General features: G+C 45.8%; 1 long non-coding RNA gene across 1 annotated transcript; it reads left to right on the top strand.

The window, feature by feature from the left end:
- Window positions 1-9,399: 9,399 nt before the first annotated feature.
- LOC138283279 (uncharacterized) lies at window positions 9,400-10,397 on the top strand. The gene is made up of 3 exons (XR_011201163.1): window positions 9,400-9,443; window positions 10,043-10,105; window positions 10,282-10,397. It is a non-coding gene; the product is annotated as an uncharacterized lncRNA (long non-coding RNA).
- The last annotated feature ends 2,222 nt before the right edge of the window (window positions 10,398-12,619 follow it).

Below are 12,619 nucleotides of genomic sequence, written 5' to 3'. Positions count from 1 at the left end.
TAGAAGAACTGAGGCATGTGATCATGAAGAGAGTTCATTATGGTCCTTTGGGAGCAACGTTGACCAAAAGAAGGATTCATGAATGCTTTTAGTGGCCACATATGGACAATCAAATTGATCAATTGGTGACAAATTACACTATATGTTCCAATAGTGATAAAACCTTTAAAACAGTCACTCCTCCTCTGGTCCCCATAGAGTGTCCGTCTGGCCCATGGAAGAAATTGGGGGTTGATTTAGTGGGTCCTTTACATTCTCTGAACTTCAATCTCAGGTATGTGTTGGTGGATTATTATTCAAAATGTCCTTATGTAAAATTTATTCAATAACCCAACTTGAAATCATTGATTATGTTCTTAAGGTAGATTTGCATGAGTGAAGGGTTTCCTGAAGAAGTGGTTATGGACAATGGTATACAATTTGTGTCTGAGGATTTCAAACTTTTCATGAAAGAAGGTTCTATGAAACACTTTAAATGTTCTCTGTATCAACCACAAACCAATGGTTTGGTTGAACGTTTCAATCGCTTGTTTGGAGAATGCATTAGGTGGGTGTTAAAAAATAGATTTGAGGTGAGCGCATCAGTACAGGCTATGTTGTGGTTTTATAGGACCACACCACATTCCACCACAGGGGTTTCCCCATTTGAAGCTCTTAAAGGGAGAAAGCCAAGTACACAAGAGAGTCCAGGGTGGATGTCCAGGTTCTTCAAGAACATGCAATTGGAGAAACGCTCAGACATGATTAAGTATAATGTAAAAAATAAACAAAAAGCGTAGAAATCGTATTTTGACAAAAAGAAAGGTGTTAAAGAGTCTTTCATATTAGTAGGTGACTGGCTATCTATAAAATTACCAATGTTTGTTAAGAAAGGTAGTGTAAATTTTTCTGATCCAGTGAGGGTATAACTGGTACGTGGCAATGCCATAAACGTTGAGAGTAACAAATGGTGGAACAAGTCCAAAGTAGCAGAGTTATGAGGGGTGCCAGGATTGTGTTATAACAGTGAAGAAACAGGTGTTTATAATACAGATATGGAGGTTGTACCACATCATGATGGTTTAGAGTCACAGGTGTCACGCTTACATAGAAGTAATACAGTATGCAAAATACCTTGGAAATTTCGTGTTTAATTAAAATGTAAAAGCAAATGTATACATGTCAACAGCAGGAAAATGATGTAAATAGTAGCTAATTTTCAGATTTTGATATTTAAGGATAAAAATGTTGTGTTTGTTTGTTTTTCCTCTATATAGGTGAGGTTGCAGTTTGGAGTGGTAAAAAAAAAACCTCAATGTAGTATTCTTGGCACAAAGGTTCCTAGAACGTTCTATTAGAGTTCTACATTAGAATGGAGTAATGGTTTCTAGGAAATGTTTGTAGTTGTGTTTTAGAATAGAATAACGGCAAGAGCACGGTCGGCTTGGTCAGAGCTCTCCGAGGTGAATCTACTCATCTAATTCTGACTAATAAAGGTCAATAAAGAAACTCAGGTACTTGTTTGCTTACTACACTCGGCTCCCCTGACACAGTCCCAGGCCACCACAGAGCCTCCCCCCTCAGGAAACACCAGGACAGAACCCACCAAGCGGGCCCATACCTCTGTCCCCAGGACACGTCAAGCAGCAGTGTGTCCAACACTACAGGCAACCCAGGCTAACCCACCACCCCAAGAACAGCAGGGACCTGGGGGCAGTGGTAGTGGGCACACGGTTCAGAGGACAGAGGCCCAGGAAAACTGGGGAACTGGGAGGGGTGCTGTGCAACAGGGGGAGGACAGGCCCAGGGAACCCACTCTCCACGAGGCCCTCTCCAACATCATGGGAGCCTACCATCATTCCCAGGAGACGATGGCAACGGTACTGGCCAAGTTTCAGGAGACCCAGCGGCTGCAGGAGGAACAGTATTTGGGGTTTAGGGAGGAACTCAAATCCATCAATAACACCCTGGGCATCATTGTAGGGGTGCTGAAGGACCTCGTGAACACCAGGTGGGACACTGTGGCACAACAAGGGGCCCTTGACACTAGCCTGGACGATGAACTGCCCACAACCTCCACCGGCGCTAGTGGACAGGAGGCACCGCCACAGGACCACGACACCAGCACCCCACCCCCTGCAGATGGAGAACCACCCCGCAAGTGGTCCCTGAGATCCAGGACAAAGACAGAGAACAATGCCAAGACCCCTGCCAAGAAATGAGACCACTCTGAATGTCATCCTTCTTTCCCACTTTGTCACCCTGTCCATCCGTAAACTGCCCTAGCTCCACTTCATATGCCCCTTGGACAATGCACCTGTGAGGCAAATAGACTGGACTCTGCCATGGACATTCCTCCACCATCACCCGACCATTTTACAAAACCCTCCACTATTTAGCACTTAAATAAACACCCTTAAATCACAAAACAATCTGAAGTCAGTCTGTGCTCTCAAAATTGTGTATTTGCAATAACTGAGGGAAATAGCAATGTCCATTGTATTGTCAACATACCTATGTCACACAGCTCTAGTCCATGAGGTAACATAGCAGAGGTCACACAGTGGGACCCACATCTGTGAAATCGAAAGGCAAAGTGACAAATCAGGGTCCATACACTGGGTGAAAGTGACAGACAGATGAGAGTTCGAACATTTTTATCAGATGTAGGAGACAGTGATGTCTTCTTACCTGTGTCTCACTGGAAGTATTGATGGATCACAGTGTTTCTGTTGTCTATGTCCTCTTCTTCTGCCTCCTCTTCTTCACTGTCCACATGCTCCACAGCTGCCACAACACCTCCTTCAGGACCATCCAAATGCAGAAAAGGCACCTGCCGTCGCAAAGCCAAGTTGTGCAGCATACAGCAGGACACGATGATCTGGCACACCTTCTTTAGTGAGTAGTAGAGGGAACCACCTGTCATATGGAGGCACCTGAACCTGGCCTTCCTCCCAAACTACACAAACGCAGTCACGCACCCACCCAACAGCTATCCACCTCGCGACAGCCTCCAGCCCATGCACCTTCACCCGAAGTCAGCAAACGGACACCTCCTACAACCACTACCTCTTCGTCCACTCCCAAACCCCCTATATCTCCCGTCCCAGTGTGTCTAAAAAACTTTTTCTGTCAAACCTTGACCTCTTCCCTTCACCTCCCCCACCCCTTCCTGACCCTACCTCAGTGAGGCTGCCACCAGCACCGCCGCTCAGGGCACCGCCGCCAGCAGCAAGCTCAGTGAGGCCGCCACCAACGCCACTGCTCGGGACACCGCTGACAGCAGCAAGCTCAGTGAGGCAGCCACCATCACTGCCGCTCAGAAACCCACCGCCAGCAGCAACCTCAGTGAGCCCCCCACCAGCACTGCCGCTCAGGACACTGCCGCCAGCAGCAAGCTCAGTGAGCCTCCACCAGCACCTCTGCCCAATGAGCATCGCAAGCACTGCCGCTACTGAGCCCGCCGCCAGCACCGCCAGCGGCCACGCCACATCCTGTGCCAGTGGCACCACCGCAGACATGGCTGTCATCCCTAGTGGTCATTTGTACGAGGCTGGTGGTCAGTTCCAGGGGCCTGGACAGCTTCCATGCTGCCCCACCGTCAGTGCAGTGTCAGATCCACTACCTCTGTCCTTGGCAGGATGAAGCACTCTGGGCACAAAGCCCCCTCCAGAACCAGTGGAGTATCACATCCACTACCTCTGTCCTTGGCAGGATGAAGCACTCTGGGCACAAAGCCCCCTCCAGAACCAGTGGAGAAAGGCATCCACTACCTCTGTCCTTGGCAGGATGAAGCACTCTGGGCACAAAGCCCCCTCCAGAACCAGTGGAGTATCACATCCACTACCTCTGTCCTTGGCAGGATGAAGCACTCTTTGCACAAAGCCCCCTCCAGAATCAGTGGAGACTGTTATCCACTTGAAAGACTGTGGATTTGCACTCCCCAGGATAAAGCAGTGGGCAAACCACCCACTGGAGAGACTTGTGAGACTGTGGCTTTGCACTCCCCAGGATACCTCAATGGGCATGGAGCCCCCGCGTGGAGCTGGTGTCGTGCCCTCATCCGGCTGAGGTGCCCCCATTCCTTTCCCCCTGAGGTGCCTGTTTTATTTAGATCTGATGCCACTGCAGTGTTCTCTCTGTTTGGACCGGGTATCTTGTGTGGGCCTCGCCTATGCATTTTGGGCCCAGTGGTCCACGGACTATGTAGGTGCAGTACATGGACTTGAATTCTTGGTGTACATATTTGTTAATAGTGTATATATATTTTTGAGTAATGGATTTTTCCTGATTACAATTGTTCAACTAATTTCCTTTTGTCTTTGCGTTCTTCCAGGGGAGGTTGGGGGGGAATGTAATGTTTCAGCATGTATTGGTGTGTGAGGGTGGGCGTGTTGCGTGTGTGTCACTCTCTTTTCCAGTCACCCTCCCCTGTGTCGAGGGTGCAGTACTCACCGTGGTCTTCGCCGCCGTCGGTCGTGCTCCTGGTAGAGGAGCAGGAAGACTATCGCAGGGAGAATTCGGAGTTCCGGCTCCATGGCATCCTGGTTCCTCCTGGGATGTGTAGAGGTGAGAGTTTTCCCTTCCAAGTCCTGTTTCCCCCGTGTTTTTGCTCGCATTGAATCCACCCCGGAAAAGGTGGCGGATTGGCCTCTCATAATGGTGTGGGTGGTACATTGTCTTCCGCCTGTCTGTTGGCAGTGACCGCCATGCTGTTTGTTTGTACCAACGTGGCGGTCGGAGTGTTAAAGTGGCTGTCTATGTTGGTGGTTTCCACCGTGGTCATAATTCCATTTTTTTTACCAATGGCCTGTTGGCGGTCTTACCGCTGCTTTAACACCGACCGCCAGGGTTGTAATGAGGGCCATAATGCCCCACCTACAAAAAAGGTGTTCTAATGTGTATGCTTGTGCAAAGTGTCTTTGTTTGAAAATGTATCTTGGCACACACGGAATTCTCTGTTAGGTAAAAAAGGAAAACTGCCCACCCTGTCATGCTTTCCTGACTCAGTGTCACTGTCTCCCTCACCAACAGTCTGTGACAATCTCACCCAGGCTTCTGGAACGAGAAGCTCGTTAGCTACTGGCAGCTCTTTTGTGACCTATGAGTAGCCCTCCTGTGTCCAGCACAGACTATTAATTAGAAGCTTTTGCTTTGCTCAATTATTATATGTAGACCAAAATTCAGACTATGTATTCAAGGCAACGTGTGTATTTTCAGAACTCATAACTAATGTTCAAAAGCTGATATTTGAGTGATAAATCGTGGCGTTTGAGAGACTTATTACAAATGTTATTACAGTGATGTCAGGGGCACTGCAACCATGGCTGCTATGCATTATGCTCCCAGAGGCATTCTGAATTGACAAAGCCTGCTTTATATTACTGCTGGCAAACATGCCTGGTGCACTGAGGTGATCACGGCTGGCAAATGGTGGCCACTACTATGGTTTTGTCTGATGTGGTCACTTTCACAACACTAATAATATTAGCAGCTGGGGATGACTTACATTGAAGAAAAGTGTTTCTTATTGCAGTAAAGTCAGCGACCCATGCTCTTGCCCAATGCCCGTGCTGGCATGGTGCACTTGTTGTTCACATCCAGTGTCTGTAGCTTCCAGGACCAGTGTCACTCCCCCACAGTTTCTACATCACATTCTACATGACCTGCCCAGTGGAATGATGATTCACTCCCCCCTATTTGTCGACCCAGCTGCACAAGATCAGCAAGCAATCTAAATCTTTCTTCCTCTACCATGTTCACGGGTGACAGAAAAGAATGACGTCTGGTTCCATTTCCTCTCATTCAATCGACATGCAAACATTAATGGTGCAATGGAGAGCTGACAAATGGTTATTGGAAATGGGAAATTCTATGTAAATGTTAAGATATAATGGTTTTCTTTCACATGCTGCACAGGTCTTACCAGTGCTTGATTTGGAAAAGAATAAGGCCATATTTATACTTTTTCACGCAAAACTGCGCTAATGCAGTTTTGCGTGAAATGTTTTACCGCCAGCTAGCGTCATTTGAAGATGCCGGCCGGGCGTCTTATTTATGGAATGGTGCAATGCGGCGCAAAGGGTGGGCTAACGTCATGGAAAATGACATTAGCCGAGTGGGGGTGGCGGTATGGAAGAAAGGGGGTTTGCACCAAAAAATTATGTAAGGCTGGTTAGAGTAAAAAAAGATGACTCTAACCAGCCTAGCATCATTTCTTGATGCTAAACCTACCATACCACATGACTCTTGTCTTATAAAAGACAGGAGTCATGCCCACCACCCCAATGGCAAGCACAGGAGACAAGGGTTCCCTGGGTATGGCCATTGCACCCAGTGCAATGTAGGGGGGCCCATTTCAGGGCCCCCCATGGCACTTTAAAAAATATTTTAAAATACTCACCTCTACTTACCTGGGATGGGGTCCCCAATCCTCCGCTGTCCGTCTGGTGTGGGTAGGGGCTCCTTCCGTTTCATCAGATGACTCCTCCACTTCTGGTAGGAAACCTCGTAAATATAGCCATAGCTCATCCTCTGATGGATGGAGCACGGATGATGACAGACCCCAACCTTATTTTAATTATCCACAATATCATCCTGGTCACCCGATGACATGGCAACAACCCTTCCCTTTTTATCAACCCCGTCCAATGCCACCTTATATGCCTTTTTTAGGCTGAGGCAGGGGCAGAGGAAGAGGCAGAAGACGAGGGAGAGGAAGACGAGTCCACTGGTCTCAGGAGGAACCACAGATGGTCACGAGGAGCCAGGGCAAGACTCCCTCAACGATGACCTAGTGGTCAATTTGTCCTCTAAGCTCCTCTCCCCTAATGAAATCAAGGTATTGAATAAAGGACTGGGGTATGTCCCCACTCCAAAGGACGATTCTTTTCGTTTACAATGCGAACTGTCCCGGTTCTTTAGAAAAATACGCCTCCAATTTTTCTTTAAAGACAGACCTACTATCGATTCTCCACTAGTCTCTGGCCTCAAAAAGCCTTCCCAATTCATACCTCCACTTTCCTCCATGCCTTGTGAGGTTCAGGCTTTCGAGAAAGCGGTCACCTCCGATGTCGAAAACCTACAACCACAACATAGATTTACTAACCTGTCCAGGATCGAGAATGAGGCACTCCGAGCTCTAGCAGCTGATTCCAATATTACTTTCAACCAGCTGAAAAGGAGGCGCCATTGTTGTGATGAATACTAAAGATTACAGACAGGAATGCCTTCGCCTTCTTGGCGATTCTACCTACTATGCTCATATTGATCGTGATCCTACGGGATGTTTGCAAACCGAGATACGTGGGATGATAGAGGAAGCTGTTAACAACACTTGGATATCCCAAAAGGAAGCAGAATTTTTGGATACAGAGGACCCCCGTATCCCTTATTTTTACTGCCTCCCAAAAATTCACAAAGGCATATCTCCTCCACCAGGACGCCCTATAGTCTCAGGGATTGGGTCCATCCTTGAACCACTTTCGATATTCTGTGACCATTTCCTACGACCTCTTGTACAACAATCAACCACTTACCTGAGAGACACTACAGACGTTCTTAATTTGATTGAAACCATAAATTCCACAGTACGTGTCGATGCCTTGATCACACTTGATGTTGAGGCTCTATATACAAACATCCCACAAGTGGCCACACTGGAGGTAGTTGAGTCGTTTCTTTTATCCACCAGTTCAGAATTCACAACACCTGTTCATTTTATCATGCACTGTGCTAGTTTGGCTATGACTCGTAATTTTTTCCAGTTTGAGGATAAACTTTTCCACCAAATCCGCGGAACCTCGATGGGCAGCACTTTTGCCCCGAGCTTAGCATGTTTGTACATGTACGACTTTGAGAAACGTTTTATCCTACCTGAGTCCAATCCCTTTTCCGCCAATATCAAATTGTGGCGTCGCTATATAGACGACATCCTTGTCATTTGGCATGGCCCTATTGACGTAGTAGATGCATTCTCGACTTGGGTAAATAGTCTAGACCCCTTCCTTAACTTCACTTCCTCTGTATCTACTAAAGAGATCCCCTTCCTAGATTTGTTAATCAGCATAGAGGAAGGTCGATTGAAAACCCGCACCTTTCAAAAAACCACTGATCGGAACAGCTTATTACTATACGAGAGTCACCATCCCAAAGCACTAAGAGAAAGTTTACCCTTTGGACAGTTTTTACGCCTGAGACGGAACTGTAGTGATGTACGACTATTTAATACCCAAGCCTCTGAATTACAGGTTAAACTACACGACCGCCATTACCCGGATAGAGTCATTAAAACAGCTTACAAATGAGCTAAGTATAGTAATAGGGACTCACTACTACAGCTTACCCCTAAATCTACGGACAACAAGCTTACCTGTGTTTCAACATTTACACCACTTTCTAACACAGTGAAGAAGATAATCAATAAGAGATGGCCGGTCCTCTGCAGTGGTGGTGAAAATATCCCCAAGCCTGTGTTTGCGTTTAAGAGGACCGCAAACATAAAAGACATGCTGGTACACACCCGACCCAGACCCACCAACACCCCAAACAGACAGAAATCTCTATGGAATCTCCCCCCAGTTAAAGGTCACTTTCCATGTGGGAATTGCAATGTCTGCTCACTCACCAAACACAAAGACATCTTACAGCTAGAGCCATTTTTAACATGGCATCTGATGAGACATACTAACTGTAACACCCGCAATTGTGTTTACCTTATCACATGTCCCTGTAATCTCAGATACGTGGGGATGACCACACGACCTGTAAAGATTAGGATAAATGAACACCGTAGCAACATCCGGTGTGGACGTATTACTACCAAACTTAGTATACATTTTATTGAACTTAACCACACACCAGACGACATGCGATGGGTGGTATTACAGACTTGCGACTCACCAGGCACCCGCCCGTTATTTGAGCTTGAACAACGCTGGGTATACAGACTCCATACTCACCAACAGGGACTAAACGATGACATCCCCTGGTTCCACCTCTCCAAATAGGTAGCAGCTTGGTTTTTTATTCAATTTTTTTGCCCTTCTTACAACCACTCTCAGAAGGTCCTGTTTGTTGGTCATCCTCTTTTTACTCCCACTAGAAGAGATTAGAACTAACCTTTCTGGACAAATGACATTAGTAAGATTCAATTTATCTACAATAGGATTTTGGAATCTCCTGACAGTTGGAACTGAGCTATTTCCGGCTTCTCTATAATCCACATACCACTTTAAGATGGCCGCCATATACAGAGTGCTCCCATTGCGTCCTGTTTTTTGAGTCCCTTTTTGATTTCCTTAGAGGCTCGTCACTGACGAGGACGTTACTGGGCAACTGATCATCTAATTGATGGACGCGCGCTCTGCACGCATACTATTTATGCCGACAGCCTTCCGTTTCCGCATATGTTCGGGAATGCGACCCCCGGGTAGGTGCTGCTGCATAAACCGGTGACCTCGCAAGTAAGTGTCCATCTCCCCACTTCCTTTATAGAAACTTTACCACAGCACTTTTTTGAACGCTACGATGCATTCAGGTCGGGGCACCTCGTGTCCTGCATTTAATGATACGGCCGTGGATTAACAGACTGTACTCCTTCAGCCCAATTCTTTGTTTCTTTTTTAACTGACTACGGTGTGTTACATAAGGGTATGATTACTTCTGGGTCACGATATACCCTCCCATCTTTATCCCCCTCATGTGCCACCCTTCCTTTGACCTTTAGGAACGTCTCTTATGTTGTTTTATAATGAAGTATTTCTTCACTGGATAAAACTGGCTACATGCCCTACCCTATATGTGATATTAGGGATACTTATGAACATTTCTACAGAATTGATGATTGTTTTCTCTCTTGTTGCTTCTATGATGTATATGTATAAGATTTGAAGTGAGTCATATATAAATAAAAAAAAATGAATTCCACTTCTACTGTAAATCCCTCATTTCCTCAAATTTGATCGGCCCATCCTCAGCCATTTGTGCCTTGGACTTGTATGATGACTGTATTACCCCAATACGATGCCCCCCCTTTTTTTGGCATATGTTCTCTTACCACCAGATTTACTGTGTACCGGGTGATGGGCCAGCGATATCCCATGAAGCCTATTCTCTAATTGAGATGGTAAGCCACTTTATATGTTACCAGCATGGTGTGCCTACAATCACTTGATCACTGAGTGTTGCACTAGTTTGTCACTCCCCTTTTTCCTCATTAACCTACACTCGTCGCCCTTGAATATTGGTGAAGCGATGATATACTGAGCTAATTCTAGCGCCTTTTTTGTTTCCCATACTTAGGGCGACTGATAGGAAAGGAAACCCAGACCGTTTTAGTCCTGTCAAGCGACTGATGACGTTCTGACTGTGAGCGTTAGTCAACAGAAGTATAAGTATTTTGTTTTTTTCTTGTGGAGAAAATCTATGATTAATTAGGTCCTGAAGAAGCGTCACGGGATCCTGTTGGACCAATAACGACGCGAAACATGTCGACCACATATTAAGGAGAGTCGGACCTTCTCCGTCCTCCTCAATTACTTTGATTGATCTTGTGTGAGTGTCCAAGCATTGCCTCTAGTTTCACTCCCTTGATTTCTTTTTAATCTTGACCACTTCCCAACAGCAAATAATAAACTATTAGGTGAGGGATCTGAGCCAATTTTATTATTCTCTTTCTGTACATTTTCTCCTCTCTCGGACCCATATTTGGCTCCGCGGCATCATCGAGTATATTCAAAAAGATCTCCGGCAAAGAGCCCCCCCTCGGGGGGTGCCCGTCAGACATTGCAGCGCCAGTCTGACGAGGAGCTGTCCGATGATGAAGCATGACACCGAATACGGTGTGTGAGGACCATTGCTCCTGATTAACAGGACTCTTTCTCTTTTTCCTTTCCTTCCAATTTCGGAACAGTGTACCTTATCATATTAGTGGGTAGGGGTGTCCCTGGGGCCTTGGTAGGGCCCCTGTAGATTTATTCCATGGAGTTCCACCAAAGAGATAGGCCCACAGGTCCCCTAAGGCCTGCTCTGACCGAGGTGTTAAATAATGGTGCTAAGTGAGCTTAGCACCATTATTTAGGCATGCCTCCCTCCCGTGCACCATTTTCGCATGGGAGGATAAATAAGGCACCTTGCCTTTAGAGGTTTTTTTCCCCAGGAACATCTACCTTGCATCTCATTGACGCAAGGTAGTTTCCCATTAGCAAAAAATTACTGAAACTCCAAAACTTTGGCGCTAGATGGGCCTAGTGCCAAAGTATAAATTTGGAGTTAGGTTTGTGCTGAATTAGCATTAAAAAAATGACGCTAATTCAGTGCAAAGCAAGCATAAATATGGGCCTCAGTGGCAGTGCCCAAATCTCTGCTCAGAAGCCCATGGTATTAAATCTCAGTGCTCCGAATACCAAGGCTGTGTAGTTTTGTTTACATCTCAGTCTTCTTTAATCGTCTAGCAGGCACTGCCTGTCCCTTTATCTTACTCTTGTCAGTACCTGCTTTCTCCCTTTGTGATGGTTTTTCGGTCTTTTTCTTCCTCCTTTGTTACCATTTGTGTGTTTTCTTTTATCTTGCACTAGGTTGATGTCCGATGAGGAAGAATAACTGCTGGTCCCCAAAAACGTGTGCTGGTGGCCCCTGCTGGCAACAGCCAGCTCAATCAAATTAAGCACTGGTGCTTATCAGTGAATACACCTTCCAGGTCTCAGGAGCCTCTGGGAGTGATGGGAGCACATCACAGCTCTGAGTCCTACTCAAAGGGAATTTAATACACGGTGTTTCCCTCAAGTATCACTCAGTTTCTCATTAACATTTTTTTGTGTGAAAGTTGTAGGCTCAATGAAGAGGAGATGGATAATGAGAAAGGTTAACAATTAAACACTGTTAAACATGGTTACACACAATTTTCATATTTCAGGGGGCAACAGAAAGAGTCCCTGACTGGCACTTAATCCCAAAGCTTCATCATTCAAGTGGAGAATTTCTTTAATTTGTACAGAAAGGTAACAATTCTATCTGCTGAAGCATGTCGACAATGATGCCACTTAACTAACCCTTAAGCCCTAGACACAGACAATATTATTTGGACTGCAAGAAATACAAGACTGCCTAAGAAAAGAGCCACCAACGAAAGAGGGCAAAAGAAATATTCTAAAGTGGAAGTCTGACTGAATAGGATAAAATCAGGCACTTGTAAGAAATTTTTGAATTGTTCATTTGCTAGAAATTCTAGTACAGCTGATGCTATTTCTGATAGAGTGTTACAGGAAGACATTTCTGTTCAACTTATCACCGGCCAGCATGGAGATGCAATCTCTTTTAGTTGTCCCTTTCTGCAGGGTCATCCCTAAACCTTCTGCCTTCCCCGTTCTATTTCCTGAAACCATTTTGTTGGCTTTTAGGACTCTGTACATTACTACTGCTAACCAGTGCTAAAGTGCTTGTGATGTCTCCTTTAAGTATGGTGATATTGGCTTATAACCAATTGGCACAATTAATTTATGTAAGTTCGTAGGAAGGAGGTACTAAATGTACCCAAAGCCTTTAATTCAAATCTACTCGTGGACCTGCAGCACTTAGTGTGTCGGGTCTGCCATTTTAGCCTGTGTGTACAGTTTAAACTGCCATTTCGACCTGGCAAAAT

This window comes from Pleurodeles waltl, chromosome 3_1 (genome assembly GCF_031143425.1).
Source record: "Pleurodeles waltl isolate 20211129_DDA chromosome 3_1, aPleWal1.hap1.20221129, whole genome shotgun sequence".
Classification (NCBI taxonomy): domain Eukaryota; kingdom Metazoa; phylum Chordata; class Amphibia; order Caudata; family Salamandridae; genus Pleurodeles; species Pleurodeles waltl.
This window is presented reverse-complemented; position numbering and strand designations above follow the sequence as displayed.